Raw genomic sequence first — 19,310 nt, forward strand, 5'->3', positions numbered from 1 at the left:
TCAGTGTACGTGGAGCTCTGGGCTTTGTGGTTTACTGAGACCTAACCCTATGCATACCCCTAACCCTAACCCTAGACAGAGCCAGAAATTGGGCATTGGGCTGTGTCCAGTTGCAAAGAAAAAGAAATGAAGAGAGTAAGTTTGGGGCAGTGTTGACCTCCCCTTGGCATGCCTTTTGCATTGTCAGTGTCCTTGGAGCTCTGGGCTTTGTGGTTTTCTGAACCCTAACCCTAGCCATAATCCTAACCCTAACCCTAGGTGGAGCCTAAAATATATGGTTGGGCTGAGGCAAGCACCAATCAGGAAGACAAGAATGTTGGAAGGTTTGCACAGTTCCGTACTCCCCTAGCAATGCCTTTGGAATTCTCGGTCTCCTTGGAGATCTAGGCTTTGTGGTTTTCTGAACCCTTACCCTAGGCATAACCCTAATCCTAACCCTAACCCTAGGTGGAGCCTAAAACATATGGATGGGCTGAGGCAAACACCAGTCAGGAAGACATAAATGCCATAAGGTTTGGTCAGTGTTGGACTCCCCTTGGCATGCTTTCCTCGTTGTCATTGTCCTTGAAGCTCTGGGCTTTGTGGTTTCCTGAGACCTAAAACTAGGCTTAACCCTTACCCTAACACAAGACACAGCCAGAAATCGGGCATTGGGCTGTGACAAGTTGAAAACAAAAAGAAGTGAAGAGAGTAAGTTTGGGGCAGTGTTGAGCTCCCCTTAGCATGCCTATTGCATGGCCAGTATCCCTGGAGATCAAGGCTTTGTGGTTTTCTGAACCCTAACCCTAGGCATAACCCTAACCCTAACCCTAGGTGGAGCCTAAAACATATGTTTCTGCTGAGGCAAGCACCCATCAAGAAAGACTGGCATGCAACAATGTTTGCATTGTTCTGCTCTCCCGTTGGCATGCGTTTAGCATTGTCAGTGTGCTTGGAGCTCTGGGCTTTGTGGTTTCCTGAGATCGAACCCTAGGCATGCCCCTAACCCTAACCCTAGACACAGCCAGAAATCGGGCATTGGGCTGTGTCAAGTTGCAAACAAAAAGAAGTGAAGAGAGTAAGTTTGGGGCAGTGTTGAGCTCCGCTTGGCATGCCTATCACATGGCCAGTATGCCTGGAGCTCAAGGCTTTGTGGTTTTCTGAACCCTAACCCTAGGCATAACCCTAACCCTAACCCTAGGTGGAGCCTAAAACATATGGATGGGCTGAGGCAAGCACCCATCAGGAAGACTGGCATGCAGCAATGTTTGCATTGTTCTGCTCTCCCGTTGGCATGCGTTTAGCATTTTCAGTGTACGTGGAGCTCTGGGCTTTGTGGTTTACTGAGACCTAACCCTATGCATACCCCTAACCCTAACCCTAGACAGAGCCAGAAATTGGGCATTGGGCTGTGTCCAGTTGCAAAGAAAAAGAAATGAAGAGAGTAAGTTTGGGGCAGTGTTGACCTCCCCTTGGCATGCCTTTTGCATTGTCAGTGTCCTTGGAGCTCTGGGCTTTGTGGTTTTCTGAACCCTAACCCTAGCCATAATCCTAACCCTAACCCTAGGTGGAGCCTAAAATATATGGTTGGGCTGAGGCAAGCACCAATCAGGAAGACAAGAATGTTGGAAGGTTCGCACAGTTCCGTACTCCCCTAGCAATGCCTTTGGAATTCTCAGTCTCCTTGGAGCTCTGGGCTTTGTGGTTTTCTGAACCCTAACCCTAGGCATAACCCTAACCCTAACCCTAGCTGGAGCCTAAAACATATGGTACGGCTGAGGCAAGCACCCATCAGGAAGACTGGCATGCAACAATGTTTGCATTGTTCTGCTATCCCATTGGAATGACTTTCGCAATGTCAGTGTCCTTGGAGCTCTGGGCTTTGTGGTTTCCTGAGATCGAACCCTAGGCACAACCCTAACCCTAACCCAAACCCAAGACACAGCCAGAAATTGGGCATTGGGCTGTGTCAAGTTGCAAAGAAAAAGAAGTGAAGAGAGTAAGTTTGGGGCAGTGTTATGCTCCCCTTGGCATGCCTATCGTATGGTCAGTATCTCTGGAGCTGAAGGCTTTGTCGTTTTCTGAACCCTAACCCTAGGCATAACCCTAATCCTAACCCTACCCCTAGGTGGAACCTAAAATATATGGTTGGGCTGAGGCAGGCACCAATACGGAAGACAAGAATGCCGCAAGGTCTGCACTGTGCCGCTCTCCCGTTGGCATGCCTTTGGTATTGTCAGTGTCCTCGGAGCTCTGGGCTCTGTAGTTTTCTGAACCCTAAACCTAGGCATAACCCTAACCCTAACCTGAACCCAAGACACAACCAGAAATAGGGCATTGGGCTCTGTCAAGTTGCAAACAAAAAGAAGTGAAGAGAGTAAGTTTGGGGCAGTGTTGAGCTCCCCTTGGCATGCCTATTGCATGGCCAGTATCCCTGGAGCTCTAGGCTTTGTGGTTTTCTGAACCCTAACCCTAGGCATAACCCTAACCCTAACCCTAGGTGGAGCCTAAAATATATGGTTACGCTGAGGCAAGCACCCATCAGGAAGACTGGTATGCAACAATGTTTGCAGAGTTCTGCTCCCCCGTTGGCATGCCTTTGGCATTGTCAGTGTACTTGGAGCTCTGGGCTTTGTGGTTTCCTGAGATTGAACCCTAGGCATAACCCTAACCCTAACTCTAACCTGAACCTAAGAAACATAAATCGGGCATTGGGCTGAGTCCAGTTGCAAACAGAAAGATGAGAGTAAGTTTGGAGCAGTGTTGTGCTCCCGTTGGCATGCCTATTGTATGGTCAGTATCCCTGGAGATCAAGGCTTTGTGGTTTTCTGAACTCTAACCCTAGGCATAACCCTAACCCTAGGTGGAGCCTAAAATATATGGTTGGGCTGAGGCAAGTACCAATCAGGAAGACAAGAATGTTGGAAGGTTCGCACAGTTCCGTACTCCCCTAGCAATGCCTTTGGAATTCTCGGTCTCCTTGGAGCTCTGGGCTTTGTGGTTTTCTGAACCCTAACCCTAGGCATAACCCTAACCCTAACCCTAGCTGGAGCCTAAAACATATGGTACGGCTGAGGCAAGCCCCCATCAGGAAGACTGGCATGCAACAATGTTTGCATTGTTCGGCTATCCCATTGGAATGACTTTCGCAATGTCAGTGTCCTTGGAGCTCTGGGCTTTGTGGTTTCCTGAGATCGAACCCTAGGCACAACCCTAACCCTAACCCAAACCCAAGACACAGCCAGAAATCGGGCATTGGGCTGTGTCAAGTTGCAAAGAAAAAGAAGTGAAGAGAGTAAGTTTGGGGCAGTGTTGAGCTCCCCTTGGCATGCCTATCGCATGGCCAGTATGCCTGGAGCTCAAGGCTTTGTGGTTTTCTGAACCCTAACCCTAGGCATAACCCTAACCCTAACCCTACGTGGAACCTAAAACATATGTTTCTGCTGAGGCAAGCACCCATCAAGAAAGACTGGCATGCAACAATGTTTGCATTGTTCTGCTCTCCCGGTGGCATGCCTTTCCCATTGTCAGTGTGCTTGGAGCTCTGGGCTTTGTGGTTTCCTGAGATCGAACCCTAGGCATAACCCTAACCCTAACCCTAGCTGAGGCCTAAAATATATGGTTGGGCTGAGGCAAGCACCCATCACGAAGACTGGTATGCAACAATGTTTGCAGTGTTGTGCTCTCCCGTTGGCATGCCTTTGGCATTGTCAGTGTCCTTGGAGCTCTGGGCTTTGTGGTTTCCTGAGATCGAACCCTAGGCATAACCCTAACCCTAACCCTAACCTGAACCCAAGACACAGAAATCGGGCATTGGGTTGTGTCCAGTTGCAAACAGAAAGATGAGAGTAAGTTTGGAGCAGTGTTGTGCTCCCGTTGGCATGCCTATTGTATGGTCAGTATCCCTGGAGATCAAGGCTTTGTTGTTTTCTGAACCCTAACCCTAGGCATAACCCTAACCCTTACCCTAGGTGGAGCCTAAAACATATGGTTGGGCTGAGGCAAGCACCCATCAGGAAGACTGGCGTGCAGCAATGTTTGCATTGTTCTGCTCTCCCGATGGCATGCCTTTGGCATTGTCAGTGTCCTTGGAGCTCTGGGCTTTGTGGTTTCCTGAGACCCAACCCTAGGCATGCCCCTAACCCGAACCCTAGACACAGCCAGAAATCGGGCATTGGGCTGTGTCAAGTTGCAAAGAAAAAGAAGTGAAGAGAGTAAGTTTGGGGCAGTGTTGAGCTCCCCTTGGCATGCCTATTGCATGGCCAGTATCCCTGGAGCTCTAGACTTTGTGGTTTTCTGAACCCTAACCCTAGGCATAACCCTAATCCTAACCCTAACCCTAGGTGGAGCCTAAAACATATGGTTGGGCTGAAGCAAGCACCCATCAGGAAGACTGGCGTGCAGCAATGTTTGCATTGTTCTGCTCTCCCGATGGCATGCCTTTGGCATTGTCAGTGTCCTTGGAGCTCTGGGCTTTGTGGTTTCCTGAGACCTAACCCTAGGCATGCCCCTAACCCTAACCCTAGACACAGCCAGAAATCGGGCATTGGGCTGTGACAAGTTGCAAAGAAAAAGAAGTGAAGAGAGTAAGTTTGGGGCAGTGTTGAGCTCCCCTTGGCATGCCTATTGCATGGCCAGTATCCCTGGAGCCCTAGACTTTGTGGTTTTCTGAACCCTAACCCTAGGCATAACCCTAATCCTAACCCTAACCCTAGGTGGAGCCTTAAACATATGGATGGGCTGAGGCAAGCACCCATCAGGAAGACTGGCATGCAGCAATGTTTGCATTGTTCTGCTCTCCCGTTGGCATGCGTTTAGCATTTTCAGTGTACGTGGAGCTCTGGGCTTTGTGGTTTACTGAGACCTAACCCTATGCATACCCCTAACCCTAACCCTAGACAGAGCCAGAAATTGGGCATTGGGCTGTGTCCAGTTGCAAAGAAAAAGAAATGAAGAGAGTAAGTTTGGGGCAGTGTTGACCTCCCCTTGGCATGCCTTTTGCATTGTCAGTGTCCTTGGAGCTCTGGGCTTTGTGGTTTTCTGAACCCTAACCCTAGCCATAATCCTAACCCTAACCCTAGGTGGAGCCTAAAATATATGGTTGGGCTGAGGCAAGCACCAATCAGGAAGACAAGAATGTTGGAAGGTTTGCACAGTTCCGTACTCCCCTAGCAATGCCTTTGGAATTCTCGGTCTCCTTGGAGATCTAGGCTTTGTGGTTTTCTGAACCCTTACCCTAGGCATAACCCTAATCCTAACCCTAACCCTAGGTGGAGCCTAAAACATATGGATGGGCTGAGGCAAACACCAGTCAGGAAGACATAAATGCCATAAGGTTTGGCCAGTGCCGGACTCCACTTGGCATGCCTTCCTCGTTGTCAGTGTCCTTGGAGCACTGGGCTTTGTGGTTTTCTGAGACCTAAACCTAGGCTTAACCCTAACCCTAACCCAAGACACAGCCAGAAATTGGGCATTGGGCTGTGTCCAGTTGCAAAGAAAAAGAAGTGAAGAGAGTAAGTTTGGGGCAGTGTTATGCTCCCCTTGGCATGCCTATCGTATGGTCAGTATCTCTGGAGCTGAAGGCTTTGTCGTTTTCTGAACCCTAACCCTAGGCATAACCCTAATCCTAACCCTACCCCTAGGTGGAACCTAAAATATATGGTTGGGCTGAGGCAGGCACCAATACGGAAGACAAGAATGCCGCAAGGTCTGCACTGTGCCGCTCTCCCGTTGGCATGCCTTTGGTATTGTAAGTGTCCTTGGAGCTCTGGGATCTGTAGTTTTCTGAACCCTAAACCTAGGCATAACCCTAACCCTAACCTGAACCCAAGACACAACCAGAAATAGGGCATTGGGCTCTGTCAAGTTGCAAACAAAAAGAAGTGAAGAGAGTAAGTTTGGGGCAGTGTTGAGCTCTCCCGTTGGCATGCCTTTGGTATTGTCAGTGTCCTCGGAGCTCTGGGCTCTGTAGTTTTCTGAACCCTAAACCTAGGCATAACCCTAACCCTAACCTGAACCCAAGACACAACCAGAAATAGGGCATTGGGCTCTGTCAAGTTGCAAACAAAAAGAAGTGAAGAGAGTAAGTTTGGGGCAGTGTTGAGCTCCCCTTGGCATGCCTATTGCATGGCCAGTATCCCTGGAGCTCTAGGCTTTGTGGTTTTCTGAACCCTAACCCTAGGCATAACCCTAACCCTAACCCTAGGTGGAGCCTAAAATATATGGTTACGCTGAGGCAAGCACCCATCAGGAAGACTGGTATGCAACAATGTTTGCAGAGTTCTGCTCCCCCGTTGGCATGCCTTTGGCATTGTCAGTGTACTTGGAGCTCTGGGCTTTGTGGTTTCCTGAGATTGAACCCTAGGCATAACCCTAACCCTAACTCTAACCTGAACCTAAGAAACATAAATCGGGCATTGGGCTGAGTCCAGTTGCAAACAGAAAGATGAGAGTAAGTTTGGAGCAGTGTTGTGCTCCCGTTGGCATGCCTATTGTATGGTCAGTATCCCTGGAGATCAAGGCTTTGTGGTTTTCTGAACTCTAACCCTAGGCATAACCCTAACCCTAGGTGGAGCCTAAAATATATGGTTGGGCTGAGGCAAGTACCAATCAGGAAGACAAGAATGTTGGAAGGTTCGCACAGTTCCGTACTCCCCTAGCAATGCCTTTGGAATTCTCGGTCTCCTTGGAGCTCTGGGCTTTGTGGTTTTCTGAACCCTAACCCTAGGCATAACCCTAACCCTAACCCTAACTGGAGCCTAAAACATATGGTACGGCTGAGGCAAGCCCCCATCAGGAAGACTGGCATGCAACAATGTTTGCATTGTTCGGCTATCCCATTGGAATGACTTTCGCAATGTCAGTGTCCTTGGAGCTCTGGGCTTTGTGGTTTCCTGAGATCGAACCCTAGGCACAACCCTAACCCTAACCCAAACCCAAGACACAGCCAGAAATCGGGCATTGGGCTGTGTCAAGTTGCAAAGAAAAAGAAGTGAAGAGAGTAAGTTTGGGGCAGTGTTGAGCTCCCCTTGGCATGCCTATCGCATGGCCAGTATGCCTGGAGCTCAAGGCTTTGTGGTTTTCTGAACCCTAACCCTAGGCATAACCCTAACCCTAACCCTACGTGGAACCTAAAACATATGTTTCTGCTGAGGCAAGCACCCATCAAGAAAGACTGGCATGCAACAATGTTTGCATTGTTCTGCTCTCCCGGTGGCATGCCTTTCCCATTGTCAGTGTGCTTGGAGCTCTGGGCTTTGTGGTTTCCTGAGATCGAACCCTAGGCATAACCCTAACCCTAACCCTAGCTGAGGCCTAAAATATATGGTTGGGCTGAGGCAAGCACCCATCACGAAGACTGGTATGCAACAATGTTTGCAGTGTTGTGCTCTCCCGTTGGCATGCCTTTGGCATTGTCAGTGTCCTTGGAGCTCTGGGCTTTGTGGTTTCCTGAGATCGAACCCTAGGCATAACCCTAACCCTAACCCTAACCTGAACCCAAGACACAGAAATCGGGCATTGGGTTGTGTCCAGTTGCAAACAGAAAGATGAGAGTAAGTTTGGAGCAGTGTTGTGCTCCCGTTGGCATGCCTATTGTATGGTCAGTATCCCTGGAGATCAAGGCTTTGTTGTTTTCTGAACCCTAACCCTAGGCATAACCCTAACCCTTACCCTAGGTGGAGCCTAAAACATATGGTTGGGCTGAGGCAAGCACCCATCAGGAAGACTGGCGTGCAGCAATGTTTGCATTGTTCTGCTCTCCCGATGGCATGCCTTTGGCATTGTCAGTGTACGTGGAGCTCTGGGCTTTGTGGTTTCCTGAGACCTAACCCTAGGCATGCCCCTAACCCTAACCCTAGACACAGCCAGAAATCGGGCATTGGGCTGTGTCAAGTTGCAAAGAAAAAGAAGTGAAGAGAGTAAGTTTGGGGCAGTGTTGAGCTCCCCTTGGCATGCCTATTGCATGGCCAGTATCCCTGGAGCTCTAGACTTTGTGGTTTTCTGAACCCTAACCCTAGGCATAACCCTAATCCTAACCCTAACCCTAGGTGGAGCCTAAAATATATGGATGGGCTGAGGCAAACACCAATCAGGAAGACATAAATGCCATAAGGTTTGGTCAGTGTTGGACTCCCCTTGGCATGCTTTCCTCGTTGTCATTGTCCTTGAAGCTCTGGGCTTTGTGGTTTCCTGAGACCTAAAACTAGGCTTAACCCTTACCCTAACCCAAGACACAGCCAGAAATCGGGCATTGGGCTGTGACAAGTTGAAAACAAAAAGAAGTGAAGAGAGTAAGTTTTGGGCAGTGTTGAGCTCCCCTTAGCATGCCTATTGCATGGCCAGTATCCCTGAAGATCAAGGCTTTGTGGTTTTCTGAACCCTAACCCTAGGCATAACCCTAACCCTAACCCTAGGTGGAACCTAAAACATATGGTTCGGCTGAGGCAAGCACCCATCAGGAAGACTGGTATGCAACAATGTTTGCAGAGTTGTGCTCTCCCGTTGGAATGCCTTTGGCATTGTCATTGTCCTTGGAGCTCTGGGCTTTGTGGTTTCCTGAGATCGAACCCTAGGCATAACCCTAACCCTAACCCGAACCTGAACCCAAGACACAGAAATCGGGCATTGGGCTGTGTCCAGTTGCAAACAGAAAGATGAGAGTAAGTTTGGAGCAGTGTTGTGCTCCCGTTGGCATGCCTATTGTATGGTCAGTATCCCTGGAGCTCTAGGCTTTGTGGTTTTCCGAACCCTAACCCTAGGCATAACCCTAACCCTTACCCTAGGTGGAGCCTAAAACATATAGTTGGGCTGAGGCAAGCACCCATCAGGAACACTGGCATGCAACAATCTTTGCATTGTTCTGCTCCCCCGTTGGCATGCCTTTGGCATTGTCAGTGTACTTGGAGCTCTGGGCTTTGTGGTTTCCTGAGATCGAACCCTAGGCATAACCCTAACCCTAACTCTAACCTGAACCTAAGAAACATAAATCGGGCATTGGGCTTAGTCCAGTTGCAAACAGAAAGATGAGAGTAAGTTTGGAGCAGTGTTGAGCTCCCCTTGGCATGCCTATTGTATGGTCAGTATCCCTGGAGATCAAGGCTTTGTTGTTTTCTGAACCCTAACCCTAGGCATAACCCTAACCCTTACCCTAGGTGGAGCCTAAAACATATGGTTGGGCTGAGGCAAGCACCCATCAGGAAGACTGGCGTGCAGCAATGTTTGCATTGTTCTGCTCTCCCGATGGCATGCCTTTGGCATTGTCATTGTCCTTGGAGCTCTGGGCTTTGTGGTTTCCTGAGACCTAACCCTAGGCATGCCCCTAACCCTAACCCTAGACACAGCCAGAAATCGGGCATTGGGCTGTGTCAAGTTGCAAAGAAAAAGAAGTGAAGAGAGTAAGTTTGGGGCAGTGTTGAGCTCCCCATGGCATGCCTATTGCATGGCCAGTATCCCTGGAGCTCAAGGCTTTGTGGTTTTCTGAACCCTAACCCTAGGCATAACCCTAATCCTAACCCTAACCCTAGGTGGAGCCTAAAATATATGGATGGGCTGAGGCAAACACCAATCAGGAAGACATAAATGCCATAAGGTTTGGTCAGTGTTGGACTCCCCTTGGCATGCTTTCCTCGTTGTCATTGTCCTTGAAGCTCTGGGCTTTGTGGTTTCCTGAGACCTAAAACTAGGCTTAACCCTTACCCTAACCCAAGACACAGCCAGAAATCGGGCATTGGGCTGTGACAAGTTGAAAACAAAAAGAAGTGAAGAGAGTAAGTTTGGGGCAGTGTTGAGCTCCCCTTAGCATGCCTATTGCATGGCCAGTATCCCTGGAGATCAAGGCTTTGTGGTTTTCTGAACCCTAACCCTAGGCATAACCCTAACCCTAACCCTAGGTGGAGCCTAAAACATATGATTCTGCTGAGGCAAGCACCCATCAAGAAAGACTGGCATGCAACAATGTTTGCATTGTTCTGCTCTCCCGTTGGCATGCGTTTAGCATTGTCAGTGTGCTTGGAGCTCTGGGCTTTGTGGTTTCCTGAGATCGAACCCTAGGCATGCCCCTAACCCTAACCCTAGACACAGCCAGAAATCGGGCATTGGGCTGTGTCAAGTTGCAAAGAAAAAGAAGTGAAGAGAGTAAGTTTGGGGCAGTGTTGAGCTCCGCTTGGCATGCCTATCACATGGCCAGTATCCCTGGAGATCAAGGCTTTGTGGTTTTCTGAACCCTAACCCTAGGCATAACCCTAACCCTAACCCTAGCTGGAGCCTAAAACATATGGATGGGCTGAGGCAAGCACCCATCAGGAAGACTGGCATGCAGCAATGTTTGCATTGTTCTGCTCTCCCGTTGGCATGCGTTTAGCATTTTCAGTGTACGTGGAGCTCTGGGCTTTGTGGTTTACTGAGACCTAACCCTATGCATACCCCTAACCCTAACCCTAGACAGAGCCAGAAATTGGGCATTGGGCTGTGTCCAGTTGCAAAGAAAAAGAAATGAAGAGAGTAAGTTTGGGGCAGTGTTGACCTCCCCTTGGCATGCCTTTTGCATTGTCAGTGTCCTTGGAGCTCTGGGCTTTGTGGTTTTCTGAACCCTAACCCTAGCCATAATCCTAACCCTAACCCTAGGTGGAGCCTAAAATATATGGTTGGGCTGAGGCAAGCACCAATCAGGAAGACAAGAATGTTGGAAGGTTTGCACAGTTCCGTACTCCCCTAGCAATGCCTTTGGAATTCTCGGTCTCCTTGGAGATCTAGGCTTTGTGGTTTTCTGAACCCTTACCCTAGGCATAACCCTAATCCTAACCCTAACCCTAGGTGGAGCCTAAAACATATGGATGGGCTGAGGCAAACACCAGTCAGGAAGACATAAATGCCATAAGGTTTGGCCAGTGCCGGACTCCACTTGGCATGCCTTCCTCGTTGTCAGTGTCCTTGGAGCACTGGGCTTTGTGGTTTTCTGAGACCTAAACCTAGGCTTAACCCTAACCCTAACCCAAGACACAGCCAGAAATTGGGCATTGGGCTGTGTCCAGTTGCAAAGAAAAAGAAGTGAAGAGAGTAAGTTTGGGGCAGTGTTATGCTCCCCTTGGCATGCCTATCGTATGGTCAGTATCTCTGGAGCTGAAGGCTTTGTCGTTTTCTGAACCCTAACCCTAGGCATAACCCTAACCCTTACCCTAGGTGGAGCCTAAAACATATAGTTGGGCTGAGGCAAGCACCCATCAGGAACACTGGCATGCAACAATCTTTGCATTGTTCTGCTCCCCCGTTGGCATGCCTTTGGCATTGTCAGTGTACTTGGAGCTCTGGGCTTTGTGGTTTCCTGAGATCGAACCCTAGGCATAACCCTAACCCTAACTCTAACCTGAACCTAAGAAACATAAATCAAGCATTGGGCTTAGTCCAGTTGCAAACAGAAAGATGAGAGTAAGTTTGGAGCAGTGTTGAGCTCCCCTTGGCATGCCTATTGTATGGTCAGTATCCCTGGAGATCAAGGCTTTGTTGTTTTCTGAACCCTAACCCTAGGCATAACCCTAACCCTTACCCTAGGTGGAGCCTAAAACATATGGTTGGGCTGAGGCAAGCACCCATCAGGAAGACTGGCGTGCAGCAATGTTTGCATTGTTCTGCTCTCCCGATGGCATGCCTTTGGCATTGTCATTGTCCTTGGAGCTCTGGGCTTTGTGGTTTCCTGAGACCTAACCCTAGGCATGCCCCTAACCCTAACCCTAGACACAGCCAGAAATCGGGCATTGGGCTGTGTCAAGTTGCAAAGAAAAAGAAGTGAAGAGAGTAAGTTTGGGGCAGTGTTGAGCTCCCCATGGCATGCCTATTGCATGGCCAGTATCCCTGGAGCTCAAGGCTTTGTGGTTTTCTGAACCCTAACCCTAGGCATAACCCTAATCCTAACCCTAACCCTAGGTGGAGCCTAAAATATATGGATGGGCTGAGGCAAACACCAATCAGGAAGACATAAATGCCATAAGGTTTGGTCAGTGTTGGACTCCCCTTGGCATGCTTTCCTCGTTGTCATTGTCCTTGAAGCTCTGGGCTTTGTGGTTTCCTGAGACCTAAAACTAGGCTTAACCCTTACCCTAACACAAGACACAGCCAGAAATCGGGCATTGGGCTGTGACAAGTTGAAAACAAAAAGAAGTGAAGAGAGTAAGTTTGGGGCAGTGTTGAGCTCCCCTTAGCATGCCTATTGCATGGCCAGTATCCCTGGAGATCAAGGCTTTGTGGTTTTCTGAACCCTAACCCTAGGCATAACCCTAACCCTAACCCTAGGTGGAGCCTAAAACATATGTTTCTGCTGAGGCAAGCACCCATCAAGAAAGACTGGCATGCAACAATGTTTGCATTGTTCTGCTCTCCCGTTGGCATGCGTTTAGCATTGTCAGTGTGCTTGGAGCTCTGGGCTTTGTGGTTTCCTGAGATCGAACCCTAGGCATGCCCCTAACCCTAACCCTAGACACAGCCAGAAATCGGGCATTGGGCTGTGTCAAGTTGCAAACAAAAAGAAGTGAAGAGAGTAAGTTTGGGGCAGTGTTGAGCTCCGCTTGGCATGCCTATCACATGGCCAGTATGCCTGGAGCTCAAGGCTTTGTGGTTTTCTGAACCCTAACCCTAGGCATAACCCTAACCCTAACCCTAGGTGGAGCCTAAAACATATGGATGGGCTGAGGCAAGCACCCATCAGGAAGACTGGCATGCAGCAATGTTTGCATTGTTCTGCTCTCCCGTTGGCATGCGTTTAGCATTTTCAGTGTACGTGGAGCTCTGGGCTTTGTGGTTTACTGAGACCTAACCCTATGCATACCCCTAACCCTAACCCTAGACAGAGCCAGAAATTGGGCATTGGGCTGTGTCCAGTTGCAAAGAAAAAGAAATGAAGAGAGTAAGTTTGGGGCAGTGTTGACCTCCCCTTGGCATGCCTTTTGCATTGTCAGTGTCCTTGGAGCTCTGGGCTTTGTGGTTTTCTGAACCCTAACCCTAGCCATAATCCTAACCCTAACCCTAGGTGGAGCCTAAAATATATGGTTGGGCTGAGGCAAGCACCAATCAGGAAGACAAGAATGTTGGAAGGTTCGCACAGTTCCGTACTCCCCTAGCAATGCCTTTGGAATTCTCAGTCTCCTTGGAGCTCTGGGCTTTGTGGTTTTCTGAACCCTAACCCTAGGCATAACCCTAACCCTAACCCTAGCTGGAGCCTAAAACATATGGTACGGCTGAGGCAAGCACCCATCAGGAAGACTGGCATGCAACAATGTTTGCATTGTTCTGCTATCCCATTGGAATGACTTTCGCAATGTCAGTGTCCTTGGAGCTCTGGGCTTTGTGGTTTCCTGAGATCGAACCCTAGGCACAACCCTAACCCTAACCCAAACCCAAGACACAGCCAGAAATTGGGCATTGGGCTGTGTCAAGTTGCAAAGAAAAAGAAGTGAAGAGAGTAAGTTTGGGGCAGTGTTATGCTCCCCTTGGCATGCCTATCGTATGGTCAGTATCTCTGGAGCTGAAGGCTTTGTCGTTTTCTGAACCCTAACCCTAGGCATAACCCTAATCCTAACCCTACCCCTAGGTGGAACCTAAAATATATGGTTGGGCTGAGGCAGGCACCAATACGGAAGACAAGAATGCCGCAAGGTCTGCACTGTGCCGCTCTCCCGTTGGCATGCCTTTGGTATTGTCAGTGTCCTCGGAGCTCTGGGCTCTGTAGTTTTCTGAACCCTAAACCTAGGCATAACCCTAACCCTAACCTGAACCCAAGACACAACCAGAAATAGGGCATTGGGCTCTGTCAAGTTGCAAACAAAAAGAAGTGAAGAGAGTAAGTTTGGGGCAGTGTTGAGCTCCCCTTGGCATGCCTATTGCATGGCCAGTATCCCTGGAGCTCTAGGCTTTGTGGTTTTCTGAACCCTAACCCTAGGCATAACCCTAACCCTAACCCTAGGTGGAGCCTAAAATATATGGTTACGCTGAGGCAAGCACCCATCAGGAAGACTGGTATGCAACAATGTTTGCAGAGTTCTGCTCCCCCGTTGGCATGCCTTTGGCATTGTCAGTGTACTTGGAGCTCTGGGCTTTGTGGTTTCCTGAGATTGAACCCTAGGCATAACCCTAACCCTAACTCTAACCTGAACCTAAGAAACATAAATCGGGCATTGGGCTGAGTCCAGTTGCAAACAGAAAGATGAGAGTAAGTTTGGAGCAGTGTTGTGCTCCCGTTGGCATGCCTATTGTATGGTCAGTATCCCTGGAGATCAAGGCTTTGTGGTTTTCTGAACTCTAACCCTAGGCATAACCCTAACCCTAGGTGGAGCCTAAAATATATGGTTGGGCTGAGGCAAGTACCAATCAGGAAGACAAGAATGTTGGAAGGTTCGCACAGTTCCGTACTCCCCTAGCAATGCCTTTGGAATTCTCGGTCTCCTTGGAGCTCTGGGCTTTGTGGTTTTCTGAACCCTAACCCTAGGCATAACCCTAACCCTAACCCTAGCTGGAGCCTAAAACATATGGTACGGCTGAGGCAAGCCCCCATCAGGAAGACTGGCATGCAACAATGTTTGCATTGTTCGGCTATCCCATTGGAATGACTTTCGCAATGTCAGTGTCCTTGGAGCTCTGGGCTTTGTGGTTTCCTGAGATCGAACCCTAGGCACAACCCTAACCCTAACCCAAACCCAAGACACAGCCAGAAATCGGGCATTGGGCTGTGTCAAGTTGCAAAGAAAAAGAAGTGAAGAGAGTAAGTTTGGGGCAGTGTTGAGCTCCCCTTGGCATGCCTATCGCATGGCCAGTATGCCTGGAGCTCAAGGCTTTGTGGTTTTCTGAACCCTAACCCTAGGCATAACCCTAACCCTAACCCTACGTGGAACCTAAAACATATGTTTCTGCTGAGGCAAGCACCCATCAAGAAAGACTGGCATGCAACAATGTTTGCATTGTTCTGCTCTCCCGGTGGCATGCCTTTCCCATTGTCAGTGTGCTTGGAGCTCTGGGCTTTGTGGTTTCCTGAGATCGAACCCTAGGCATAACCCTAACCCTAACCCTAGCTGAGGCCTAAAATATATGGTTGGGCTGAGGCAAGCACCCATCACGAAGACTGGTATGCAACAATGTTTGCAGTGTTGTGCTCTCCCGTTGGCATGCCTTTGGCATTGTCAGTGTCCTTGGAGCTCTGGGCTTTGTGGTTTCCTGAGATCGAACCCTAGGCATAACCCTAACCCTAACCCTAACCTGAACCCAAGACACAGAAATCGGGCATTGGGTTGTGTCCAGTTGCAAACAGAAAGATGAGAGTAAGTTTGGAGCAGTGTTGTGCTCCCGTTGGCATGCCTATTGTATGGTCAGTATCCCTGGAGATCAAGGCTTTGTTGTTTTCTGAACCCTAACCCTAGGCATAACCCTAACCCTTACCCTAGGTGGAGCCTAAAACATATAGTTGGGCTGAGGCAAGCACCCATCAGGAAGACTGGCGTGCAGCAATGTTTGCATTGTTCTGCTCTCCCGATGGCATGCCTTTGGCATTGTCAGTGTCCTTGGAGCTCTGGGCTTTGTGGTTTCCTGAGACCTAACCCTAGGCATGCCCCTAACCCTAACCCTAGACACAGCCAGAAATCGGGCATTGGGCTGTGTCAAGTTGCAAAGAAAAAGAAGTGAAGAGAGTAAGTTTGGGGCAGTGTTGAGCTCCCCTTGGCATGCCTATTGCATGGCCAGTATCCCTGGAGCTCTAGACTTTGTGGTTTTCTGAACCCTAACCCTAGGCATAACCCTAATCCTAACCCTAACCCTAGGTGGAGCCTAAAACATATGGTTGGGCTGAAGCAAGCACCCATCAGGAAGACTGGCGTGCAGCAATGTTTGCATTGTTCTGCTCTCCCGATGGCATGCCTTTGGCATTGTCAGTGTCCTTGGAGCTCTGGGCTTTGTGGTTTCCTGAGACCTAACCCTAGGCATGCCCCTAACCCTAACCCTAGACACAGCCAGAAATCGGGCATTGGGCTGTGACAAGTTGCAAAGAAAAAGAAGTGAAGAGAGTAAGTTTGGGGCAGTGTTGAGCTCCCCTTGGCATGCCTATTGCATGGCCAGTATCCCTGGAGCTCTAGACTTTGTGGTTTTCTGAACCCTAACCCTAGGCATAACCCTAATCCTAACCCTAACCCTAGGTGGAGCCTAAAACATATGGATGGGCTGAGGCAAGCACCCATCAGGAAGACTGGCATGCAGCAATGTTTGCATTGTTCTGCTCTCCCGTTGGCATGCGTTTAGCATTTTCAGTGTACGTGGAGCTCTGGGCTTTGTGGTTTACTGAGACCTAACCCTATGCATACCCCTAACCCTAACCCTAGACAGAGCCAGAAATTGGGCATTGGGCTGTGTCCAGTTGCAAAGAAAAAGAAATGAAGAGAGTAAGTTTGGGGCAGTGTTGACCTCCCCTTGGCATGCCTTTTGCATTGTCAGTGTCCTTGGAGCTCTGGGCTTTGTGGTTTTCTGAACCCTAACCCTAGCCATAATCCTAACCCTAACCCTAGGTGGAGCCTAAAATATATGGTTGGGCTGAGGCAAGCACCAATCAGGAAGACAAGAATGTTGGAAGGTTTGCACAGTTCCGTACTCCCCTAGCAATGCCTTTGGAATTCTCGGTCTCCTTGGAGATCTAGGCTTTGTGGTTTTCTGAACCCTTACCCTAGGCATAACCCTAATCCTAACCCTAACCCTAGGTGGAGCCTAAAACATATGGATGGGCTGAGGCAAACACCAGTCAGGAAGACATAAATGCCATAAGGTTTGGTCAGTGTTGGACTCCCCTTGGCATGCTTTCCTCGTTGTCATTGTCCTTGAAGCTCTGGGCTTTGTGGTTTCCTGAGACCTAAAACTAGGCTTAACCCTTACCCTAACACAAGACACAGCCAGAAATCGGGCATTGGGCTGTGACAAGTTGAAAACAAAAAGAAGTGAAGAGAGTAAGTTTGGGGCAGTGTTGAGCTCCCCTTAGCATGCCTATTGCATGGCCAGTATCCCTGGAGATCAAGGCTTTGTGGTTTTCTGAACCCTAACCCTAGGCATAACCCTAACCCTAACCCTAGGTGGAGCCTAAAACATATGTTTCTGCTGAGGCAAGCACCCATCAAGAAAGACTGGCATGCAACAATGTTTGCATTGTTCTGCTCTCCCGTTGGCATGCGTTTAGCATTGTCAGTGTGCTTGGAGCTCTGGGCTTTGTGGTTTCCTGAGATCGAACCCTAGGCATGCCCCTAACCCTAACCCTAGACACAGCCAGAAATCGGGCATTGGGCTGTGTCAAGTTGCAAACAAAAAGAAGTGAAGAGAGTAAGTTTGGGGCAGTGTTGAGCTCCGCTTGGCATGCCTATCACATGGCCAGTATGCCTGGAGCTCAAGGCTTTGTGGTTTTCTGAACCCTAACCCTAGGCATAACCCTAACCCTAACCCTAGGTGGAGCCTAAAACATATGGATGGGCTGAGGCAAGCACCCATCAGGAAGACTGGCATGCAGCAATGTTTGCATTGTTCTGCTCTCCCGTTGGCATGCGTTTAGCATTTTCAGTGTACGTGGAGCTCTGGGCTTTGTGGTTTACTGAGACCTAACCCTATGCATACCCCTAACCCTAACCCTAGACAGAGCCAGAAATTGGGCATTGGGCTGTGTCCAGTTGCAAAGAAAAAGAAATGAAGAGAGTAAGTTTGGGGCAGTGTTGACCTCCCCTTGGCATGCCTTTTGCATTGTCAGTGTCCTTGGAGCTCTGGGCTTTGTGGTTTTCTGAACCCTAACCCTAGCCATAATCCTAACCCTAACCCTAGGTGGAGCCTAAAATATATGGTTGGGCTGAGGCAAGCACCAATCAGGAAGACAAGAATGTTGGAAGGTTCGCACAGTTCCGTACTCCCCTAGCAATGCCTTTGGAATTCTCAGTCTCCTTGGAGCTCTGGGCTTTGTGGTTTTCTGAACCCTAACCCTAGGCATAACCCTAACCCTAACCCTAGCTGGAGCCTAAAACATATGGTACGGCTGAGGCAAGCACCCATCAGGAAGACTGGCATGCAACAATGTTTGCATTGTTCTGCTATCCCATTGGAATGACTTTCGCAATGTCAGTGTCCTTGGAGCTCTGGGCTTTGTGGTTTCCTGAGATCGAACCCTAGGCACAACCCTAACCCTAACCCAAACCCAAGACACAGCCAGAAATTGGGCATTGGGCTGTGTCAAGTTGCAAAGAAAAAGAAGTGAAGAGAGTAAGTTTGGGGCAGTGTTATGCTCCCCTTGGCATGCCTATCGTATGGTCAGTATCTCTGGAGCTGAAGGCTTTGTCGTTTTCTGAACCCTAACCCTAGGCATAACCCTAATCCTAACCCTACCCCTAGGTGGAACCTAAAATATATGGTTGGGCTGAGGCAGGCACCAATACGGAAGACAAGAATGCCGCAAGGTCTGCACTGTGCCGCTCTCCCGTTGGCATGCCTTTGGTATTGTCAGTGTCCTCGGAGCTCTGGGCTCTGTAGTTTTCTGAACCCTAAACCTAGGCATAACCCTAACCCTAACCTGAACCCAAGACACAACCAGAAATAGGGCATTGGGCTCTGTCAAGTTGCAAACAAAAAGAAGTGAAGAGAGTAAGTTTGGGGCAGTGTTGAGCTCCCCTTGGCATGCCTATTGCATGGCCAGTATCCCTGGAGCTCTAGGCTTTGTGGTTTTCTGAACCCTAACCCTAGGCATAACCCTAACCCTAACCCTAGGTGGAGCCTAAAATATATGGTTACGCTGAGGCAAGCACCCATCAGGAAGACTGGTATGCAACAATGTTTGCAGAGTTCTGCTCCCCCGTTGGCATGCCTTTGGCATTGTCAGTGTACTTGGAGCTCTGGGCTTTGTGGTTTCCTGAGATTGAACCCTAGGCATAACCCTAACCCTAACTCTAACCTGAACCTAAGAAACATAAATCGGGCATTGGGCTGAGTCCAGTTGCAAACAGAAAGATGAGAGTAAGTTTGGAGCAGTGTTGTGCTCCCGTTGGCATGCCTATTGTATGGTCAGTATCCCTGGAGATCAAGGCTTTGTGGTTTTCTGAACTCTAACCCTAGGCATAACCCTAACCCTAGGTGGAGCCTAAAATATATGGTTGGGCTGAGGCAAGTACCAATCAGGAAGACAAGAATGTTGGAAGGTTCGCACAGTTCCGTACTCCCCTAGCAATGCCTTTGGAATTCTCGGTCTCCTTGGAGCTCTGGGCTTTGTGGTTTTCTGAACCCTAACCCTAGGCATAACCCTAACCCTAACCCTAGCTGGAGCCTAAAACATATGGTACGGCTGAGGC

This window comes from Aphelocoma coerulescens, chromosome 2 (genome assembly GCF_041296385.1).
Source record: "Aphelocoma coerulescens isolate FSJ_1873_10779 chromosome 2, UR_Acoe_1.0, whole genome shotgun sequence".
Classification (NCBI taxonomy): Eukaryota; Metazoa; Chordata; class Aves; order Passeriformes; family Corvidae; genus Aphelocoma; species Aphelocoma coerulescens.